The 23,609-nt window shown below is 45.1% G+C and overlaps 1 protein-coding gene across 1 annotated transcript in view; it reads left to right on the top strand.

Moving 5' to 3' along the window:
- LOC139761722 (uncharacterized) overlaps positions 1–23,609 on the top strand; it is a 158,104-nt gene that overhangs the window by 120,311 nt on the left and 14,184 nt on the right.

Here is a 23,609-nt window from a genome sequence, read left to right as displayed (position 1 = left end):
TGTGGTAGATGATGGTTGATCACGTCTACCGTTCAGATGTGGTAGATGATGGTTGATCACGTCTACCGTTCAGATGTGGTAGATGATGATTGCTCACGTCTCCCGTTGTGGTTCGTGAGAGAGAAAGCCATCCCTCACTCCCTCCCTCCCTCCCTCTGATGTGTCTCTCTCTCTAAACTAACCTGGTTCTTTCCGCTGTTCCTCCTGCGTGTCGTTGAATGCTGGACTGTAGTAGGTATATACAGAGAGGCCCACCGCTTCCCTCAGCCACCCCGGAGTCTTGAATACCACTTGAGATCTAACTGAGATGTTTATGTACGGGTCAGATGGGCGTAGGAAGACAACGTGTATGGAGAGTGGGGGTCATGCCGACTGAAGTATGAGAGAGCCAGGTGTCTGTTGACCTTCATACAGTTGTCTGATGATACGTGATCTTTTAAGGTCATTCGGAAGACTTCGATTTATGTGCCTGGGTCTCATGCCTAAGCTGTTTTCATGCATAAGTCGTTATCATGCATACACGGGTAGTTCTCATGTATAAGTCGACCGAGGTGATGTGCCACTTCTCTCCTTAATAACATTCATAATGTAAGTCGTATTCATATGATCATCTGTTCTGAAGATTCTTCAGAGTCACCCATGGAGTTAGATCCTCAGCCACTAGCCCAAGAAGACAAAAGAGGATCGGAATCGTTAGAAGACAAATGAGGATCGAACTTGTCATCACAGACTTTGATACAGAGTTGTGCATGGGGTTTACAGCGAACGTTACTGGTTTACGTACATGAGCTAGATATTAATGAATTACATTTACCCAATGAGAGATATTGCTATTTCATATCTTTATTGCAGCAACCGCTCGCTAAACAAGATCTGATGAAAACGTATTGCCAGATTCACCGCAGAGTGTCACTTGATCTACCAATACTGATACTTATGCTATTAATTTGTAGAAACTTGTCGAATTATCATACCGTCAGTCGGGCAAAATGTCCATCTTACGTTTACGTTAATGAAGCCCTGATTGTGTTGCATGTGACGTGGTTTCTGACAGTGAAACAGTGAATCAAGATATCATACGACAGCAGGCAACCTGTGTCCCCATTACCGTCACATACAACATGTCCTAAACTCACTCGATTTCAGAATACGTTTCATGATAATGAATCCTGAAATGTGCACTGTATTCAAGGAACAAGTCAGGATTACAGATTATAATTAGTTTGTGCCCTCTTATCTTAATGTTCAATAAAAAACAGATTACCTTCTTAATGACTTTATTTATATAAGATTCAGTTTAGATACTGTTTATCATTCTTGTCACATGTCTGTTGCTTTCAGTCCAATAATGATATTGGTCGTATTTCAGATCTGACCAACGAAAGGTAACTTTCCCACCTCCTCTTTGGAGCGCAACCTCTTCTCATAGAGCTTACACAAGGGCACGTCGTCTTATAGGATATCTATAGTGTCAGGGTGTAGCTACCCCCTCCCCCCCCAACCAGGACATCTCAGGGTGTAGCTACCCCTTCTCCTCCCCCAACCAGGACATCTCAGGGTGTAGTCACCTCCCACCAGACAACTCAGGGTGTAGTTACCCTCCACTTCCAGACATCTGAGGGTGTAGTCACCTCCCACCAGACATCTCAAGGTGTAGTTACCCCCAGCCACAGACCTCTCAGAGTGTAGGTACCCCCCCCACCAGACATCTCAGGGTGTAGTTACCTACCACCCCCAGACATCTCAGGGTGTAGTTACCCCCACCCCCAGACATCTCAGGGTATAGTTACCCCCCACCCCCAGACATCTCAGGGTATAGTTACCCCCCACCCCCAGATATCTCAGGGTGTTATTTACCCCCCTAGACATCTCAAGGTGTAGTTACCCCCTACCCCCAGACATCTCAGGGTGTAGCTATCCCCCACCCCCAGATATCTCAGGGTGTAGGTACCCCCCACCAGACATCTGAGGGTGTAGCTACCCCCCTTACCCCCAGACATCTCAGGGTGTAGTTACCCCCTACCCCCAGACATCTCAGGGTGTAGCTACCCCCCACCCCCAGACATCTCAGGGTGTAGTTACCCCCTACCCCCAGACATCTCAGGGTGTAGCTACCCCCCACCCCCAGACATCTCAGGGTGTAGTTACCCCCTACCCCCAGACATCTCAGGGTGTAGCTACCCCCCACCCCCAGACATCTCAGGGTGTTATCTACCCCCCACCCCCAGACATCTCAGGGTGTAGTTACCCCCAGACATCTCAGGGTGTAGTTACCCCCAGACATCTCAGGGTGTAGTTACCCCCTACCAGACACGAGCGTCACCAAGGGCCGGCCTGCCCCGTACATTGCTGCCAATTCACTCTTGTTCTCCTGACGTCTTTCTCAAGTGGTGTTTAGGAATCCTGATCAGTGACCTCGACCACTGGGACGCTTGAGGGTCTACCGTCCACCCGTGTTCTGTACGTGTGTTCGTCCATGTGTGCGTGGGTGCGCGCGCGCGCTCTCGTGTGTCTGTGCGTGTGTGAGAGCGCGCGCGTGCGTGTGTATGTGTGCGTGCGTGCGTGTATGTGTGTGTGTGTGTGTGTGTGTGTGTGTGTGTGTGTGTGTAGTGTCTTAAATCGTAGAAAATCAGTTGGGTTCTCAACTGATGTAGAACCAGTGATGGAGTAGAAGTAGACGTATTGAATCTACCAGACTGCTTCTGCTGTTGCTGCTGCATCCAGCCGTAGATCATCTACACTCTACGTATCCTACATGGTAGACTTCTGCTATGCCTGTCTATTTTTCCAAATGTTGACCATACTCTCGCCCAAGCGACAGTAGACCCTTCTCTATCTATCTGTAGTTCTTCAAGTTGCCATATATTTTTTTGTGTGTGTATCGTGAATTTGATTACTAATGATATCTTGATTGCCATACGTCATTGAATCATCCTTCACACGACGATCGTAACGAGGCAACGACGGGTTGTGCAGCGTGTGTGAGGCATGTAACGAGCGGATTGTGGTAGTGTGGGAGGGGGTCGGGTCCGGTCACCACACAAGCCAGTGTGTATAGGAAGGCGCGTGTGGCGTGGGGCGAGCGGGGCGAGTTCCGCGCCCGACGGCGCACACAGACGCCCTCGAAGGGCTGTACCCCGGGGCCCGAACTTACTACTTCGATATGGGTGATGGGGCATCGGTCACCAGCCTCTGCTTCGTGATAGGCAGACGTCTGTCTCCAGCCAGTGTCTGGTTGTAAGGAACTGGCTGAGGGAAAAGTGGTGTTCCAGAGCTGGGCCCAGACTCATGTGTGTGTGTGTGTGTCCCACTGCAGACCACAGGCCACGACCTAGTAAGGGTCCACCGTGATAACCCAGGGGTCATGATTCCTGCAGACCCACCTCCCTTCCACATCAAACTACCAGTGACCTTATGTAAGTGGTTGTTAGCGTGACCCTCACTATTCAGCCTTCCCATCAGTAGAGACCTTATCAAACCGTGGACTCCAGTGCCCTAATGGAAGGGTCCGACGTAGCCAGATGATAAGTATGATAATGATAGTAATTATTAGTATTATCATTATCATCATCGCTATTAACTATACTAATGTTATTATCATAGTAATTATGACATTAATGATAATATTGATCATGACAATGGTAACGATAGTGATGATAATAATGATAATGATAATGATAACGATAATGATAATATTGATAATGATAATTATAATATCTATGTTATCGAGAGCTGCTCATGAAATCTTCCTACATAAACACACTTGGGTTTTGGTCGATACTTTTTTTTTGATTACTTTCGTTGTAGTTTTATGATAACTCAGACCTCAGCCTAAACCAGGTACCCATTTATCGACCCGCCCCGATGGGGAGGATGTCTACCTTGGGTTGGTTGTGGGCCCGACTACCGCGACCAGGTTTCGAACGCAGAGGCACGCTCTGTATCACGAACAACGACGCTGACCACTACTGACCACTTTTTTTCCTTGTTGCACTTGCCAACCTTAACAAGGACACGGTTAAACAAAGACAAATAAGACTTTAGGATTTCAAAGTTATTTGCAACATCCAGTGAGGACCAGCGAGTATGGTGGTAGCGATGGTGATAGGTGGTGAAGAAACTGATGGTGTAGAACCTGTCAGGCACCACGACCACCACCACCATCACCATCACCAACACCACCATCACCTTCAACAGTGGCATCACCATCACTATCACCATCTCCACCTCCACCAATAAGGCTACTACAGTCACCATCAGCTCCAACATCACCATCACCATTCAGAGATTAGAAATGGCACCAGAGGAACAAGATGAGTTCAGAGACAAAATGGAAAATAATGCAAGAAGATCTGAATATGATATTGTGTAGAAATGGCAACGGAAAAGTTGAAACATTGGGTTTATAGAAGGATGAACAACACAGTGAGACCGTATTAAACAAAGGGCCGACAGGAAACATGCAATATAGTGAGAATTAAAGATGTTAAAAGTCCAGGAAATACTGAGGACGTTAGTATAATCACTCATGAAAAGGAACTCTTAAACAATTGCTTGAGCAACGCAAGTAATGATGGATAATGTTGAGAAATTCTACTACGAGAGATAGAGGGGAAATTATGGCCATTCTAAAATACGGTAGCATTAAGAAGCAAAACTGAGCATTGCTGTGTCATTTGGCCACCGACAGTAAAACTGAAATTGATCAACTATCCAGAAGCAGTTTACAAGCCAGGATGAAGGATTGCAACCTGTGCAGTAACATGAAAGACCAAGAGAAACTGGGTCTATGTACCCTTGAAATAAACAGAGGAAGGTCGTATGTGTATTACCAAAAACAGAGGTGGTTAAGTAAGATATGCTGACACCAAACAAGGACGTAATGTATCCACACAAATATACGACGAGAGATCAGAAAATCAGAAAAGATCTTAAGTGATCTACCAAGTACATCAGAAAGATCAAAAGATAAGAATAATGAATATAAAGTAGTTTTAAAGAAAGATAGACCAATGGAATACAAGAACGTTCCAAGACTAAAGTACGATTGATTGTCAAATTAGCAGTAATTTCGGTAATTGCTAGTCTCACATCAAGCCATTACCTTAACTTCATGTAGCTGTTCGTAGGTAAACTGTCTCTCTTGATCTCTTCCTCGCTTTCTCTATTTTCTCTCTCATTCACAGGAATAAAGTATAGATATTACACAAACGCGACGACTCTTCAAGCGCGAGGTGATGTCTTCTCGCATACAGGATGAGGTATACGTACAAGGGAGAAAAATGAAACCCAGACAGACGCCAGAGGAAACCTGCACACTGATCATAGACAGACAGACGCCAGAGGAAGCCTACACACACTGATCATACCAGATCTGACAGTGGGTCACGGGGTGCGAGACGCTTAGACAGGAGACACAATATGTGAGACGAGTTAATGGTGGTCCTCTTGACCCTCAGCTGAACATATCTCTCACTCCTCCCCACCTCTCTCTCTCTCTCTCTCTCTCTCTCTCTCTCTCTCTCTCTCTCTCTCTCTCCACCTGGTCATCATAGGAACGGCTCATCCCAGCATTAAATGATTAGTATGTGCGTCCGAGGATCGTCAACAAGGGGATGGCCATTATAAACAGCCAACGACAGCAGCGCAATGAGCAATTCATAAGCTAGCTCGCATGATTCCTTCTGAGTCATCAAACACCATCACTGCACTCATACAGCTCGCCGTACGTAGGTAAAGGAGGCGCTAGAAATGTATATTGAATGAGGAAATCTAAATAATACATCCAGGTATCTGGACAGGGATGAGATAAATCGGATCAGAGACATCATGTGGACCTTAAACTTCCAATACGAATGTAAGTGGCTGCAGTACACCTCCTTGCCTGACGCCGGTGTTGTTGAGTGATCTGCCGACGCTCGTGTGCGCGTGTGGGTAGTGTCTTTACTGTGTTGTGTGGTGACTGATCTGTGCCGGTAACCCCGGCAAATTTATGGTACATCCCATGATCATCCTGTGAACGGTAGCGCAAAAGGATTAACAGATTATTGGAAAGAAAAACAGACGAGTATCTCATCCCAACCCGCTGCAGAAGGCTACCGAATTAAACACGTAATGGGCTTATACTTTCAGCTGTAACATGTTGCTACCTGAGACTGAGGAATTTTTGTACAACTTACCCAAAGAAAGAAATCTTACACAATTCATGCTACGCAAGCAACATGATGAATGTGACGTGCCATACACGGAGTCTGAACTTGATCCAGCTCTTACCAGGAGCAAGTGCATTGCTCCTGGTGGAGGATGGTATCACATATCATTAGGCTTCTCAAGTAATCCATCATTAAAGCTGTAATAATATGAGTGTTGTGTGGTGGAGCGCCGGGCCCTGGTCCGCCCTGTTCAGGACCCCGACATCTCCAGGTTGGGGCGGCATGAGTAGCTCTCATCACACTGGACAGTGTTGTCAGTGAGTTGGTTCTGGTGACAGCGTCAGTTGTGGTGGTCAACAACCTGTCATGCTGGCCATGCAGGAGGACGAGTTTGCTGACGAGTGAAGACGATACCAGATGGCAGTCTATTTACGTTGGATTTTACGTGTTGGCCCCACGTGCTGGCCTCTGGTATCAGCCTCACATGGTTCGCTTATCATTTTACAATACAGGATGTGTAGAGAGGAAGGCGGGGAGGTTGAAGAAAGCGAGGAGTGTGAGGCCCGCATGGTGTGTGGTGAGTGTGTTGTGGTGTGGTTGCCGAAGCCACCGCCACCTCCTCCTCCTCCTCACACACCCCCGCCACACCCTCCACCATCACCAACCCTCACCCGCCTTTATTGACACATGTCTGCCTCCTCAGCCGTGTTTCTATTTTGAGATATTTTCTCTTACGCCCTTTTACTTTCTCTGAATCTTGTGTTACGTCACGTCATTTCTCTAGTTTCCGCGTTCCTCGTATGTTCACTGAAACTAGGAATTATTTTGAACTTTGGATCAAAGTTAATTTTTTTTCATATTTTTTTTTGGCACTGGGTTGAAACCACGTTCCTTCGAGCTGATTCAGTTCGCTGCCCGCATGTTATCAAGACAATTTGGGATCATAGAAAATTACCTGCTTTTTAAGGTTGCTATTATGCTATCAACACAGCCTCACATCTTCTCCTTTCGTTCCGACTGCGAATATCTTGTGAAAAGTTTAATCAAGTTCCTTTCTTGTGCTTCTCTCGCCCAACCCTTCTTGCCTTTTGCTATGATTCACTTTGTATCTTCCTTGATAACTCTGTGTACAGTCATTCAGTTCTTCTGTACTCGTTTCTGTATCGGCCATTGGACCATACATGTTGTAGAGCCTCTTGTGTTTCTCTATGAATATTTCTTTTCTTTCACTTATCATCTAGGGTTTTCTACTTCCTCTCTTCCTCTTCTTTTCTCTTGCATTATACATTCTACTTGCATTACACTCAGTTATTATGGTTCGCCACAACTCTTACAACCATCTTACTTCTCCAAAGCTGCCATGCTTTTCCACAACTCTCACAAGGTCTATCACAACTATCATGTTCCACCACAGTTTTATATATTCCCAGGAACATTATACTTTCTTACCTCCACTAATAGTGCTCGCTCTCATTTCTTACGTCACTCACAACACAAATCAACTCACTATCATCTCATCCCCGACAACAGTTGAGTTCAAATCATAATGCTTCCCAACAGCTATAATGCGCAGCTCCATAGCGATCATGCCATTTAAACTGTCATGCCTCTTGACAGCCGACATACGTCCCACGACTGTCACGTCTCCAGACAACTATCATACTCCCTGCACAGCTCACCCATGACTATAATACTCCACAACCACACTGCACTGCTCACCCATGACTATAATACTCCACAACCACACTGCACTGCTCACCCATGACTATAATACTCCACAACCACACTGCACTGCTCACCCATGACTATAATACTCCACAACCACACTGCACTGCTCACCCATGACTATAATACTCCACAACCACACCGCGCTGCTCACCCATGACTATAATACTCCACAACCACACTGCACTGCTCACCCATGAGTAGAATACTCCACCGTAACCACTTCTGTTTCATACCTTCCGACCCATGATGTACACCACAGTCTCTATCGACCCATGATGTACACCACAGTCTCTATCGACCCATGATGTACACCACAGTCTCTATCGACCCATGATGTAGTACCACAGTCTCTATCGACCCATGATGTACTACCACAGTACCCTCCGACCCATGATGTACTACCACAGTCTCTATCGACCCATGATGTACACCACAGTACCCTCCGACCCATGATGTACTACCACAGTCTCTATCGACCCATGATATTACACCACAGTACCCTCCGACCCATGATGTACTACCACAGTCTCTTCGACCCATGATGTACACCACAGTACCTTCCGACCCATGATGTACGACACAATACCCTGCGACCCATGTTGTAAACCCACCGTATTTATCTTTCATCATACCGACTTCCTCACCATCATTATATCGTCTGAAGTGTCTTGACTGTTCAACAAAATTCCATCTTTACCAAGGTCAGGATAATGATGTCCCACACACATCCTTCCACCTCACAACCATCGTGTTCCACCACGACCATCGTGTTCCACCACGACCATCATGTTCCTCCACACAACCATCATGTTCCCCCACAACCACCACGTTCCACCACATCCCTCAGGTTCCACCACAACCATCATGTTCCTCCACAACCACCACGTTCCACAACATTCTTCAGGTTCCTCCACAATCACCACGTTCCACCACAACCTTCAGGTTTCACCACAGCCATCATGTTCCTTCACACAACCATCATGTTCCTGCACAATCACCACGTTCCACCACAACCTTCAGGTTTCACCACAACCATCATGTTCCTTCACACAACCATCATGTTCCTGCACAATCACCACGTTCCACCACAACCTTCAGGTTTCACCACAACCATCATGTTCCTTCACACAACCATCATGTTCCTGCACAATCACCACGTTCCACCACAACCTTCAGGTTCCACCACAACCATCATGTTCCTCCATAACCACCACGTTCCACCATATCCCTCAGGTTCCAACACAACCTTCACATTCCATCAAAACCATAATTTTTTTTCATTACAGTTACATCTCAATATCACCATGAGTTCCACGATCAAAGTGCTTTTCATAACCAACATTTACTCCACAACCATCATGCTTTCTACAACCACTATGCTCTCCACAACCATCATGCTTTCTACAACCATTATGCTCTCCACAACATCATGCTCTACTCATCATGTTCATGACAACCATCATACTCTCCACAACCGTCATGCTCTTCAAAGCCTAAAAAAAAAGAAAAAGACCTTACATTTACCCAGAAATATTATGCTCGTCCTCAGCTATCAGGTTGCTGTGGAGGAACCAGACTGGCTAGCTCGTGTGCCTCACTACAACAGTCATGCTCTTCTCGCCCTCATTCCTTCCCACGGATTAGATAAAGAAATAGTCTCCCTTATACTGAGAGAGGCTCGGCCACTAGCCACCCTCCCCTCATTATGAGGCGAAGTTCATGGTCTCTCTCATAACCACGAGACACCCTTGCGTAATTAACGCTCACCCACAACCCTACTAATGCTCCGGTGTTGCCCCGTCCCAACCAGGCCAAATGCTCCCTCTCTTACAACCATAAGACATACAGAGCAATCTCATACGCTCCCTTAAACCCCACCATGCTCCCTGGAACCATCACGCTCCCTGCAACCACCATGCCACCTCATTATTGAAGGGTCCTCACCCACAAATATGATGCTGGCAACAGCCATGATTACCAAACCCCCGAGCGATCAAACTCACTCTCTGTTTCTCTCTCTCTCTCTCTCCCCAACAACCACACGTAGCCAGTTATCTCCGACGGTGTGCTCCGGTGAGCTAATAATGATCATAGGTGGTGATCAGAAAGCTCGTGTGGTGGAGGGAGGGAGTGAGTGAGGGAGGGAGGGGGCGTTGCCTTGCTGGCTGGAGACGACGCGACGTTACCAGCGTGGGAACAGGCGGCGGTGGCACCCTCCGCCTGCAGGAGACAACAGGTGCTGCCACTCACCCACCCACCCTCCACTGCGACAACGGAGTTAGTACCCTCCCTCTGCCTGCCCATGCATGGAGCCATGCATTCAGGCATCAACACCCAAACATAATCGAATAATCTGAGATATTTGCACACATTTTATGCTAGAGAAAACCAACGCCATGCATACGCCATCCTTCCTCTTGGCAGATATGTTCGAGAAGTTAACGAAGGTCAGATGTGCCAATGATTGTGGAGGACAGATGATCAAAGAATAGATAGAGTCGTCCCAAAGTTGACGAGCTCGATCTTAAACATGCTTCGTGGACACATGAGCAAGATCGGTTGCTCAGCGAGGGAGGGATATTGATATAAAAAAAAAAAAAACACGTGACACTGAGTCCCAGTAGACGCTGTACCCACATGTGGCAATCCTCAGGGAGGATATTGTGACAGGCGAGGTGGCGGATGTTGCGACGGAGTGGGAGAAACAAGAGCCTTGTGTTGTCTCCCTGGGAGGATGTTGTGACAAGGTAGACAAGGATTCTTTAACGAGTTAAGAGAGGGGGGGGGGGGGCTGCGGACGATGGTGTAAGGGCCGATGTAAGGGTAGGAGTTACCTGTGTCCCCCTGGCGAGCAGAGGGACAGAAGGGATCCTCAGCGATCCCCGGAGAGGAAGTCGTGATGTGTTAGTGCGACACAGGTTCATGGCAACAGCTGAACCTCGAAATTCCTGCGTTTATCACCATTACGTAACACGGGGGGAGAGCTGTTATTGTGACCATTTGCTCGTCCCCAGCTGTTGCTACCTTGTCCACCACCTGGTTCTCCCTCGACCAGCTCCCACCTCCTGCACCTCGCGGAGGTGATGGTTCTTTGATACGTTTCAGCAATATTTGCGGATCTATTACACGAGAAATGGCGATTAGAAGTATGATCAAGGATTGTCTGTGTACAGTAGTCACATACGTTGCGTTCGTGCCTTCTCTATGATTACGTGTTATTACCCATTCTTCGTTAACTGATTCTACAGGAAGGGGAGGGAGTTCTACACTCGTGGGGCCCATCTCCTGAACTTTCTTTACTTCTTAACAACAATTTAACCAGTAGCCAGTATACTGTCAACAGCCATTGCTTCATCACTCTGCTTACTTTCATTCATCCACAGCTTCCATAGTTTGAAAATCCATCCTTACGTCTTTACTAACAAAGTTTCGTACTTCATATTTTGTCATGAATCTTCGTTGCTTTTTCTTCTGCCTATTTCACAATATTCTTCACTGTCGACAATGTCATATCAGATCAGACACGTTGAGACTGTGATGAAGTTTCTCCTCATTCTTTCATTATCACTGATAGGTAATCATATACCTTCTAACATCTCAGCTCTCTTATTCCCGGTACCAAATTGGTCGCCATCTTCTAGACCTTCTCTATCAGATCTTTACGTTTCCTTACGTGAGGTGATCAAACATGAGATTACATATCTTAATTCAGGTCTAATGTAAATTGAATTTACTAAACGTCACCTTAACTACGTGCTTAACTACAGTTCTGATATTGGCCAGCAGAGTTTCCCTCAACCGTGATCCTGATTTGGTGTTCTGGCGGTAAGTTGGGTATACTGTCTACTACCAAGACCTTTTCACACAGGGACACGTAACTTGGTCCCTGCTAGACTTTTCGTCATATCGAAGCCTTCTTTCGCGGTAGTTTCGATTTTGTTACTATGCATCTCCATGGGATGATCAACCATGTTTCTGACTCACTCGAGAGCTGTTCGAAGTCCCCTTATGAGTTGATATTGTTCGAAGTCCCCTTATGAGTTGATGTTGTTCGAAGTCCCCATATGACTTGATGTTGTTCGAACTCCCGTTATGAGTTGATTCAATCCTTGTCATTCCTTTCTTCTCTCGTGTCCAGACCAACATGTTCAGGTATGACTCTACTCTCCCTGGCAAATCATCTGTCTAGATCAAGAATAATAACAGTCCCAAGATCGAACCCTGTGGCACTCCACTGATAACCCCCAACCCACCTAGAGAAGGTTCCCATGTCATGTGTTTCCTGTTCCTTTCTAATGAATGTTCGAACCCTGACCAAGTCGATCCCTTATGACAGCCTGGATATCTAGCCTCTGTACCAGCCTCCTTTGTGGGAAGATGTCAACAACCAGATGGCAATAAATGAACACAAGAACGCACATTCTACCATCCCATCTCTTTGGTGTAAAGTGTTCTCTGAGTTCACCACACTAATGTGTGTTTCCGACATCTTCAGATATCACAAACAGCCTCGTTGGGACCCAGTGGTCTGTTGCTCTTTGAATTCCTTTGTATTTCCTTGTAAGTCTTGCAGACTTTCTACTGTGTGCTCAAGCACCTCCCGTTATCCACTTTCAATTTCATCCATATTTGTCTGGGGCTAACTTTCTAACACCCCTTCCTTTACTCGTCCTTACACTAAACTTATATATATATATATATATATATATATATATATATATATATATATATATATATATATATATATATATATGACGAATACTCACACACACACACACACACACACGCACATACAAACACAACCAACACGAGACTGCTAGTTGCTGCTTCACCAGACCTCAGCATTACCCCTGGCCAGGTCATGGGCAGGGAAAAGCCATGGAGGCTGGCAGCTGCGGGTGGTGACAGAGGATGCAGGTAAATCCATGATCTGGGATTGTTGCTGAAACGCACACTGGTGCCCGGCCATATCCACCTCACGTGAGACGTGCTGGTGTCCACAGGCCACACGTCCACCTCAGGCGAGCTGTAGTGGTGTCTATAGGGTAAAAGTTGATTCACATATTGAAGGTCTTAATCCTGTATCTCACATACTTTAGACGGTATACGCAACACGTTAGGGCTGCGTCGCCTCTGCTCACTCTGAATAAACCAACAACTACAATAAGAGGATCCGGTAGCTATAAAGTGTTGCCAACTACAGTAGGCGTCATGAGCCACCCACCCATCTCAGTACACACTCGATGTAGCCAGCCAGCATGTGGCGGGCATCTGGGCGACGGCCTCACTCACCCTGGCTGGACGCCTCCTGACCTTGAGAGTAGCAGAAGGGAGCGGTGCTCCACGTCATGTAACCCCCAACCACATTCCACCCTCTTAGCGTTACCGTAAACACCAGAAACAACCGTAACTTACAGTTCCTTATGGAAATAATGTCACTTGACATGAATCAACCCTTGCAATGTGATGTGTATAATATATTCTTTACGAGAGTATCACAAGAACTTACTGACAACATATAGTTGTTGAGGAGTTGAATTACACAAAAGTGTACCAACACAGTTGCTCCAGAAGCAAACGTAGCATTTCTTTTGTTCTGTCGAAAAGTCGTTTATATCTTTATTGAGCGTTAGAACAGTTTCTTCATGCCTCATTGTCACATGATTTACTAAGGTAAAGAGTACGAAAGTTGTCTTGTTAAGGATTATTCAGTAAAGCTAGATAGGCTCTTTGCCTCACTATCGCTATAAGAAAAGAGTACAAGAATGTTTTTAAGACGTGAGGAAGTCAGAGATGGTAGCTGGGGTTTCATACACCCGCTCCACCAATCACAGACGAGAGTTACTTTTTGTTCTATCGGTCTTAGAAAATTCTTGGCCAGGGTCTCCGGTTTGGCGAACGCCTCTCCGCACACATCCCCTCCTCCTAATACCCCGAGTCTCATATTGCTATGCTGGCTCAAATGTTGCCTGAAATATAAGAAACATTAAAGATAATCTAAATAAGCATGTCTACTGAAAAATTCTGTGAAGTTAAAGACCAGTACTGTGCCATCAGCCTTCGAATAGTTCGTTAAATTGACAATAGTAATATGTTCTCATTTACATAGCCCTTTATGACCTGTGAATAGAAGCGAGGGCCATGTAGACAGATAGATAGAGAGACAGACAGACAGATAGATAGATAGATAGATAGATAGATAGATCCCGTTAAGCATTTACTATCATAGATGTTTTTAGATAAGTGTGGCTTATCGTAATCGACCTCCCCACCTCCCCTCCACCACCTCCAAACAGTATAATGTTATGATCAAATAAGCCAAAAAAGTTGTATTATTTCCTAACCCGCTTCTCTCTTTTACAACCGTGGCTCATAACACCCGGGTCATATTAGGTGTAACAAGACATCTTACAAGTGAGACGTACTCACACAGTGTCGTATTTCTTTCGCCTCTTGTTTTTCTCTTTTTTTTTTTACCACCGTGTGTGTTGAGGATGTGTGGAATGTTGGGCTTATCTGAGGCATCAAGACATTGTGCTCGTGTTCAGGCTGCGTCACACGCACACACAAAGTGGATGTTTTATCTAATATTTACGTTTGTGTAATACATTGAAGTGCTACATGTACTTAAATTATCACCATTATTATTATTATTATTATTATTATTATTATTATTATTATTATTATCATTATTATTATTATTATTATCATTATCATTATAATTATTATCATTATCATTGTTATTATTATTATTATTATTATTAATATCATTATTATTATTATTGTTATTATTATTATCATTATTATCATTATTATTATTCTCCGCCAGTAGGATATGCTAAAAGACTTTATCTGCAAGTTCTCTGTATAGAGACATCCAAATCCCATAAAATCAAAGTTACTGCGCAACAGTCGATCAGGAACTACCATTGGCCCTAACTACCAGCCAACGACCGTAGCTCTGGTTGATGGTGAGGGTGGCGACCGAGGTGTGTGTGTTTGTGTGTGTGTGTGTGTGTGTCGTCCATACCGCCGCCGGCCGATGCATCGACCATGCGTTGCGTGTGCGTCTGTGTTCGTCCTCTTCCTCCGTTTGTCGTTCGCCCGCTGAATCGTAGCCCGTCCGTGTGTGCGTCCGTGGATCTCTCGTTCGTCCGTCCCTCTGGTGTCCGTGTTCGATTCATCCACTGTGGATCAAGCGATGGATCATGTGTGCGTATAATGAACTGAAATGTTCTTAGCTTATGACGGTGAGCGATCTGCCATCTCCTACAGCGGTCGTACATGAACCATATTCGACCATAGTGACTGAATATTCCTCAATACACCAATATTCTCCCATCGTAAAGGTAATGTACGGGATATTCCAAACGTATGATTGTTACGGATTCCAAATATTGATTGTTCTCTTTTCAGTGGGTTATGTTATATACACAACCTGTTGTAGGTGTTGTTAGTAGGTTGTGAGCAGCTATGGTGAAGGGTTACTAGTGTAGTGGGAATACCGAGACACATATGTAGGATCCAGCTTGACCTTCCCGAATATTTGGGATATTCCGATTATGTTGTCCTGAATATCTAATAAATTCCCCGTCTGTTGTCCTGAATATCTAAAAAATAATCCCTTCTGTTGTCCTGGATATCAAGGAATTATCTATTTGTAGTCCTGAATATCTTGGAAATTCCCTTTCTGTAATCCTGAATATCTAGGAGATTATCCTTTCTGTTTCCCTGAATATTCAAGACATTTCCCCGTTTGTTGTCCTGAATATCAAGGAAATTCCCTCGTTACAGAAGGGAAAAAGGGCTGGCACTTTAGACAGAATCTTTGTGGTACTTATGTTGTATTTCTCGTGTTTATTATGTCAAAAAAAATATTCTGAAGATTTTCTTCTGGTTGAAAATATTGCACAAGAAAGACTAGATGTGTGTGTGTGTGTGTGTGTGTGTGTGTGTGTGTGTGTGTGTGTGTTACAAGGATTATAAAATATGTGGTCATTGCTGCAGGCTTGCTGATGCGTTTTGCCTCACTGGCCTGACAGCCAGTCATAAGGGCCTGACAGCCAGTCATGAGTGTTTGATAGCCAGTCATGACGAACTGACAGCCAGTCATGAGGGCCTGATAGCCAGTCATGAGAGTCTGACAGCCACTCATGAGGGCCTGACAGCCAGTTATGAGGGCCTGACAGCCAGTCATGAATGCCTGACAGCCAGTCATGGGTGCCTGACAGCCAGTCATGAGAGCCTGACAGCCCGTCATGAGAGCCTGACAGCCAGTCATGAGTGCCTGACAGCCAGTCATGAGGGCCTGAGAACCAGTCATGAGAGCCTGACAGCCACTCATGAGGGCCTGACAGCCAGTCATGAGTGCCTGACAGCCAGTCATGAGGGCCTGACATAACCTTGAGCGTGCCAGTCTTATCCTTGGACTGGGACCCCGCCCGGTGCTGTCTCTCGCCTCCCTAGCGACATCTCTCAAGGCCGTGTCCTGACGCAGCCTCCCCCCCTCACGGCCGGCCTTGGTGTTGGGCATCAGGTGGAAGACACCCATGAAAGAGCACATTCATGGTACTTAACAACTGCTAGTATAAACAGTTTTATTCTAAATAAGATAAAACTTGTGTCAGTTTATTCGTTACACTTGTTGTTTAGAAGAGAGTGCTCCGTCACGGTAATTACTGTTGACCGTTTAGCGTTGCGACAACGGTTCGCCCCCAAAAACAGACATGCAACACACTATCCCCGTCATTTGTTTTGTCTTCACATGTGGGATATTCATCTTCACGTGACCCTCATGGGGACCAGCCTGAAGTTGTTGATGAAGCCAGTTCAAATCTTCCGAGTTTGACCTCATGTGAAGGAGAGACAAATTTCTTTTTCTTTTTTTCATGGTCTTGCGTGGCTCTCTCTCTCTCTCTCTCTCTCTCTCTCTCTCTCTCTCTCTCTCTCTCTCTCTCTCTCTCTCTCTCTCTCTCCTCTGTGTGTGTGTGTGTGTGTGTGTGTGTGTGTGTCGAAGAGAAAATGAACTAAGAAAACACAGCAAAATATTCCCTTTAGAAGTATACAAATTGCTGATTCGCTCCAATACTTTTTTTTTCATTACCGTATGAGACGCTGAAATCATCGCTAGTTTTGCTCTTCATCATGTCACAACTTTTGACCAAACCTTCTGGACGGATTCAAGAAGGGAGAAGGGGTGACATGGCGAAGTCTGGTGGGTGGCGTAGTTGTGGCGCATAAATTGCTATTTTCTCCCTGGGCGTTGATGCTAGATATCAGTAACGTTAGCAGTAACAGCAGCTTGTAAAAACAAAGCGGTGACATCATTAAGAAAGAGACGTTCGCTACATTCGTTTGCTACATTTGGCTTTGCGGCAAACACAAATGTAAACAAAGAACGCATTCTCGGGTCGTACAGAAGGTGAAACCAATCGTTTGAGACGTGTTCCATGGAAGAGCACTGAATACCTTTAGTAATAGTGATTCCAGCCTACTCCTTCATCCTACACCTTTATACTGAGTCCATGTGAGTCTCACGGGCTCACACAGGCTACTGACCACCTTACTGGTGTTCCCACGACCCTACGCCAGCGGCATCTCTAAGCAGCACCTCTGGGGTAGAACTGCCTGGACCTGGGGTTCGCCTCCAGCACCCAGACCTCCTGCCGGAGCTGCCCACCCTACCAGGAGAGGTTCTGCCTCAACACTTACTAATATTTCCCTAATAATCTTCCCTATAAATCTAATATGTTTTAGTCTTTAAATTACCCCTTTAAATTTTAGATGTCTCTACTAGGAACAATGACCTTTGGTAATGCGCCCCATCACACTGCTGGATATTACTGTCATCACTGTTATATATAAGACCCCAAGATCCCTCTTTTATAGGGTTTCTGTAGTTTTAAGGCTGCGCTGGAATCAGAAACAGGGATGTGGTGGACTCCTTTGCAACGATAAGGCCTTAACGAGACTGTATTTCCATTTGATGATGCAGCCTCGCCCAAGGTGACTTTTCACTCGCGGTGTAACCACAAGCAGGTGAAGTCCGGTAACACCCTGATATATATATATATCTATATATATATATATATATATATATATATATATATATATATATATATATATATATATATATATAGTCCAGAGGTGGTCTGTGTTTCTGAAACAGTACAGCAAATTATATATTCCTATGATAGTTATAACACTGACGTTCCACTTATTTGATCTAGATGAGTTATATTAGGCCAGAGAGGTAATGCATGTAGTTAAGGCCAATTCATATAATGTTATATTTATATATACTGAACAACAGCTCTCCAAACTGACCCTATGTTAAGCTTATGCGAGTAATCCACTAGAGTCATACTTGTGTTGTCAATATGAGCCAGTGTGATGGGGCATCCTCATGCTTTCTTTAAACTTTATGTACTACAGGCTTTACCTAACGCTTGCCAGTCCTCACCCTACTAGTGTCACTGTGGTGGGAACAAGTGTCCCACGTCTTGCATCTTGACCCCTTGACCTTCCTCATCCTTCCTTGTCTGACACGTCTCCCACCTACCTCAACACCACCGCCACCACTACCTCTCGCCACTAATGCGACGCTCTCTCTCTCTCTCTCTCTCTCTCTCTCTCTCTCTCTCTCTCTCTCTCTCTCTCTCTCTCTCTCTCTCTCTCTCTGGTTGGCTCATTATCGCATCATAATGCTCATTATCAGTCACCACTCTTCACCATTCCCCAAATCGACAAACTTCTCGTGCCCATTGCTAAACGGAGATCAACAGATATATCTCCACTGTCACTCATATCTCTCCACTGTGTCCACGTTAGATAAGCCTTATCTCACTGCTGTATCCATATCTTTTCGTCAACCACAATGTTTCGCGACGTTTCATCTCATCTCACCATGGACTAAAGAGACGGATCATCACCATGTATTTTTACCACTGTATACACCATTAGTTTGTCTTCCTGGATTGCTTTACGTGGTGTAGCCCCTGGAAAAGGAATCTTCAGGATGCCTTTGCCTGGAAACTGTACCAACTGAGGAGTTACCATGACTGTGGACTTTCTTCCAGACCTTAAGACGTTTATGGAACATTCGTTTTCTAAGGATGTTCACTTATCGTGTCTCATAACTTGTTTCAGTGAAAGTGTTTCAGCGTCCGAGTTGACTTTATTTCACAACCCTGGGTTACAACACGACACAAAACAACATATAACATCAATGTATATCTATAAAACTCTGGCTGCCAGAGCTTTTTTCCCGAGATCTGGACCCTCGGCAATATATCCACAGACGGCGCATTAGCTTACAAAGTTTTTACATTGAAAATAACCCAAGGGACCTTGCTTAACACTTCATCAAAATCATCGTCATCTGTCATAATCATCGCTCCCTCGCCCTCACCACACCAGAATTATTCCCTTCGTTCACACATACACACACACACACACACACACACACACACACACACACTTACTTCCTCCCTTTCCTTGTGATCATAATCCAATTATTTTTCTTTTCTGATCACTGAACACAATCTAGTGTTCGCCCTCGTCCCTGGCAGCTCCTCCCTCACGCTTCATTGTAATCATGACTGCAACTCTGCAACTCACCCCAGGTGAGGATGAGGTGGACTTGATCAAAAAAAAAAAAAAAAAGATTAACGCTAGAGAAAGAAGAAATTTTCATATTACTGGAATATATGTCACGTAACTTGTGACTTAGATGATGTTGATGGGAAACGCAAAGTTTACGAAGGCATCTTTTGTATCGAATATATTAAAGGTTTATATCACTGAACTTTATATGTTATGCTAAATTTAAGTATTTTAGATAAAGAATCTCAGTCCATAAAGATGCGTAAGACCTTCTCTTCAGTGTGAACGTGGAGGTCAGACCTGTTCGGTGTGGGTGGCTCTTGTGGTGGCTGGGAGATCCTACGCAAACCATAGACTGTGAACCTCCCAGACACGAAGTTGCCAGCCACAGCGTCAGTACTGATCTTGAGGGATCACAAGGTTATCATAGTCGAACTGAGGAGAGGGAGGATATTAGTGTCCTGTGTGCTGTATTAAGTGAAAAGTGTTCGGAAATAATGGACAATGAAAATTGCGTATTTTGATAATCACATCAGCGACACAGACCTCAAAAACAACCGCGAGAAAAATATATAAAGAGTCACCATGATTCAAATGAATTTCATTGTGTTTAAAAGGCCTTCATATATCTGAATTACCCAAATTATATGACAAGTATGATTCCCTATTTTGTGTTCAGCCTTGCGGGTATGGTGAAGCTGAATTTGGCCAACCTTTCTACCATGAACTATTATCATGTTACGTTCATATCAAATTACAGTAAGAAGATGGTGGTAATATAACAGATACACGAAGCTAAGTAGAATAACATGCCCCTCATCCTATACCACAATCTCTGCTTCTCTACTCCTTCATTACGAGTTCCTAAAATCCTGAGAGCATTTTGTCCTCTGACCCTGCTTGTAACCTCACCCCCTCCCAACCATGCCCATGCCAATCTGCAGCGCGAGCACCCTTCTCCTCCTCCTGGCTTCATCTGTGCTCGCCTTTCCACGTTAGGTGTCGCACGAGCATCAGCTGCATCGAGAAAATTCATCTGGCTTTGGCTTCAAGAAGTTCTTCAGTGAGGTCAAAGCAGATATCAAGAATTTTGTCAAAAACACTGGGGATAGGGAGTAGAGGAGATGGTGGTGAGTGGGCCTGGAGGTATAACGGCGAGCAGACGTCTGATGCAGACAGCCTACCGGGTACATCACTCACTCGTCTCCACTACGGTGCTGGGAGAGAAGGCCTTTGCCGTATTGAGTCCAACCCATCATTCTTCCTCTGGGAATGTCATTTTCCGACAGGTCATTGGGAATATAACGATGAGCAAAGCGTTTTGGGAAATACTTACGAGGCCTTGACTCTCAAGCACCACATCAACAGTTGCGAGCGTTGACTCCGGCCACTGCGTCATGTGTCCACACCACTGCGTCATGTGTCCACACGTCCACCCACTACGTCCTGTGTCCACACGTCCACCATTGCGTCCTGTGTCCACATGTCCTCCACTACGTCCTGTGTCCACACGTCCACCACTGCGTCCTATGTCCATACGTCCACCAGTGCGTTGTGTGTGTCCGCACGTTCACCTTTGCGTCATGTATCCGCACGTTCACCATGTTTATAGCCCCATGAAGCACGAGTCACGTTTGCAGACGCACTAAGCGACCTATGTCTCCCCCATTATTGATATGATCAGTGTTGCCACAACTCACACGTCCTCACGGTTTGACAGTGTGTGCTTATGTTCGTCTGATGAAGCTGTGGGTCATCTGGGGAAGAGTGGCGCCACACTCCCACGAGTGGGTTTGGTGATGCTAAAACTCATCACCGTAAGACAAGTCCATCATATTTATAGTTTTTTTTTTTTTTTTTTACCTTCATTCACCATCATGTCCTGGGCTGACCCCCCTTGTATGTACGGATGACCCACACTAACCTAAGACTACTGTGGTGCACATCCTCTCGTGTTGTTTCTTTTTTTTGCTCGTTCTTGACACTTTAGACTCATGTCATCTTCCCAACCACATGCTCTCCTTCGTTTTTTATAACTACATTGATCCTCTGTGTATACAGATCTTTGTTGACTTACGATGACATTTATTTGATTTACTTACTAAACCTTTTATTTACAGAAATGTATTACTTATTCTAGTAACTGACTGGCTCACTGTCAACAGTTGGCTGCAGTTACCCTTCAGAAGGTTCTGTGGTGCAGTGTGTCCCTTCAGTGTGATAGTCTGTTGATAGCATGACCTCCCGTTCCCTTCATTGGGGTAATGATACACATCTGGAGCACAGTCACAGACCAAGAAAATATATCTCATATCAAGAGATGTTAATCTATTTTTCTATATCTTTGACCTTAAACCACTGACGAATCAAGATACTTAAAAATTTTTGATTCTTGGGTCGTGTACCTTAGATGAAAGATTAAGGTTATATAATTGTCAATTTTAGCTCGCACTCGATTCTCTCACAGAAAAACATGAAGGGACACAATAAATTATTCGTTTTTCATATATATATGTATATATATATATATATATATATATATATATATATATATATATATATATATATATATATATATATACATATATATGTATATACACTTTATATCCATTTTGCTACAGAGCTGCGCCAAGTAGGATTTGGATCTTTCTCCAGCTACCTGCAGCCTATGCATGTCAGTTAGAAGTCTTGTGTACATTTGCTCATTACTAACAGTAGTTGATAACCATAACAGTAGTCTGCTACATGACCTGTCTTTATGCTACTCTATCTTTTACCATCCTTAAAGGCGACGCTGTGGCCCTCACCAATGGTGTCTTTATTTAGAACTAATTGTTGAACTTCTCTCTCGGCTGCCGGTGCTGGCGCCATCCTCAACTCAATCCATAGAGCCTCACGCCCCCTCCCAGTCACACGGACACAACAGCCCACGTGGACCAGCGCCCCGAGCCACAAGAATCCGATGTCGAGGAAACTTCAGGAGTGACGCGGAAGCTGGACGGGGAGGAGATCTTGCGATCACCTGACGAAGAGAAAAGGTCTTCTGAAGCAGTGGCTGAAGGCGAAGGTGAACCTGACAAGCAGTCTTCAGGCATCGAGACCTGGGACTATCCGTTAGTGGAAGGCGTCAGCACTTCGGAGGACGCGCACTCAACAAAGGGCATGACGAGTGGAAGTCTTCAGTTGCAATCTATTGGTGAAATGTCAGAGGATACGGATCGAGAAGAGGAAATTCCTCGCGCCTGTATTCCAAGTCCAGAACGAAAGGCTGCGGGTGGACCAGGGAACGATGAAGCCCCTGCGAGTGAGAGTGACAGAGAAAGGTTAGGAAAGGACACTGGAAACGAGATAGACACAAAAGAAAGTTCCAAAGACCGAGACGGAGGTAATGAAAAGGATAAGACAGTTTCCATGGAGGATGATTCTCAGGTAATCTCAGACAGTGTTAGGAAAGAGGAGGGAGGTGTTGGTGCAGCTGATGACGAAGTGTCGTCCACGCAACCAGACGTCATTGTCAACGGCGAAAGTGAGGAAGTAGGTGAACGTCTTCAGGAACAGGTGGCAAGTGATACACTCGAGGGTAGCTCGCCTGAGACAGGACGTGGTCCTACCACCGTGCAGGACGACACTGAAGAGGTCGAACATAAGACTTGCAGGGTCGACATAAGCGAGCTCGATGGCAAACCCTTGCATGACACAGATAAGGAAGACATAAGTGATACAGGAAGATATGATAAGACTAGGACGGATGGAAGTACTGAAGACGATGATAGGAACAAAACAAGTGAGGTTGATGACTGGAACAAAACTGATAAAGATAAGCAAGAGGCACAGGAACAAGAGGATATGATCAGTGACACAAGTGGGAGTGAGAGGAAGACAGACGATGAGAGAAAAGATGAAACAATTGATGAAAATAGATACATGACGGGAGATGAGGGCAGACCTGAGGAGGCTGTGCAACACAGAGATGCCATGATGGATCATGTAGAGGACAGAGGCATGACAAGTGTTGAGGACAGAGATGTGACAAGTGTTGAGGACAGAGATGTAACAGGTGTTGAAGACACAGGTATGACAGATGCTGAAAAGAAAGATAAGACAGATGCTGAAGACACAGAAATG

Source organism: Panulirus ornatus, chromosome 41 (assembly GCF_036320965.1).
Source record: "Panulirus ornatus isolate Po-2019 chromosome 41, ASM3632096v1, whole genome shotgun sequence".
In the NCBI taxonomy this organism is placed as follows: domain Eukaryota; kingdom Metazoa; phylum Arthropoda; class Malacostraca; order Decapoda; family Palinuridae; genus Panulirus; species Panulirus ornatus.
The sequence above is the reverse complement of the archived record's forward strand: the minus strand, read 5'-3'. Positions and strand labels throughout refer to the sequence as shown.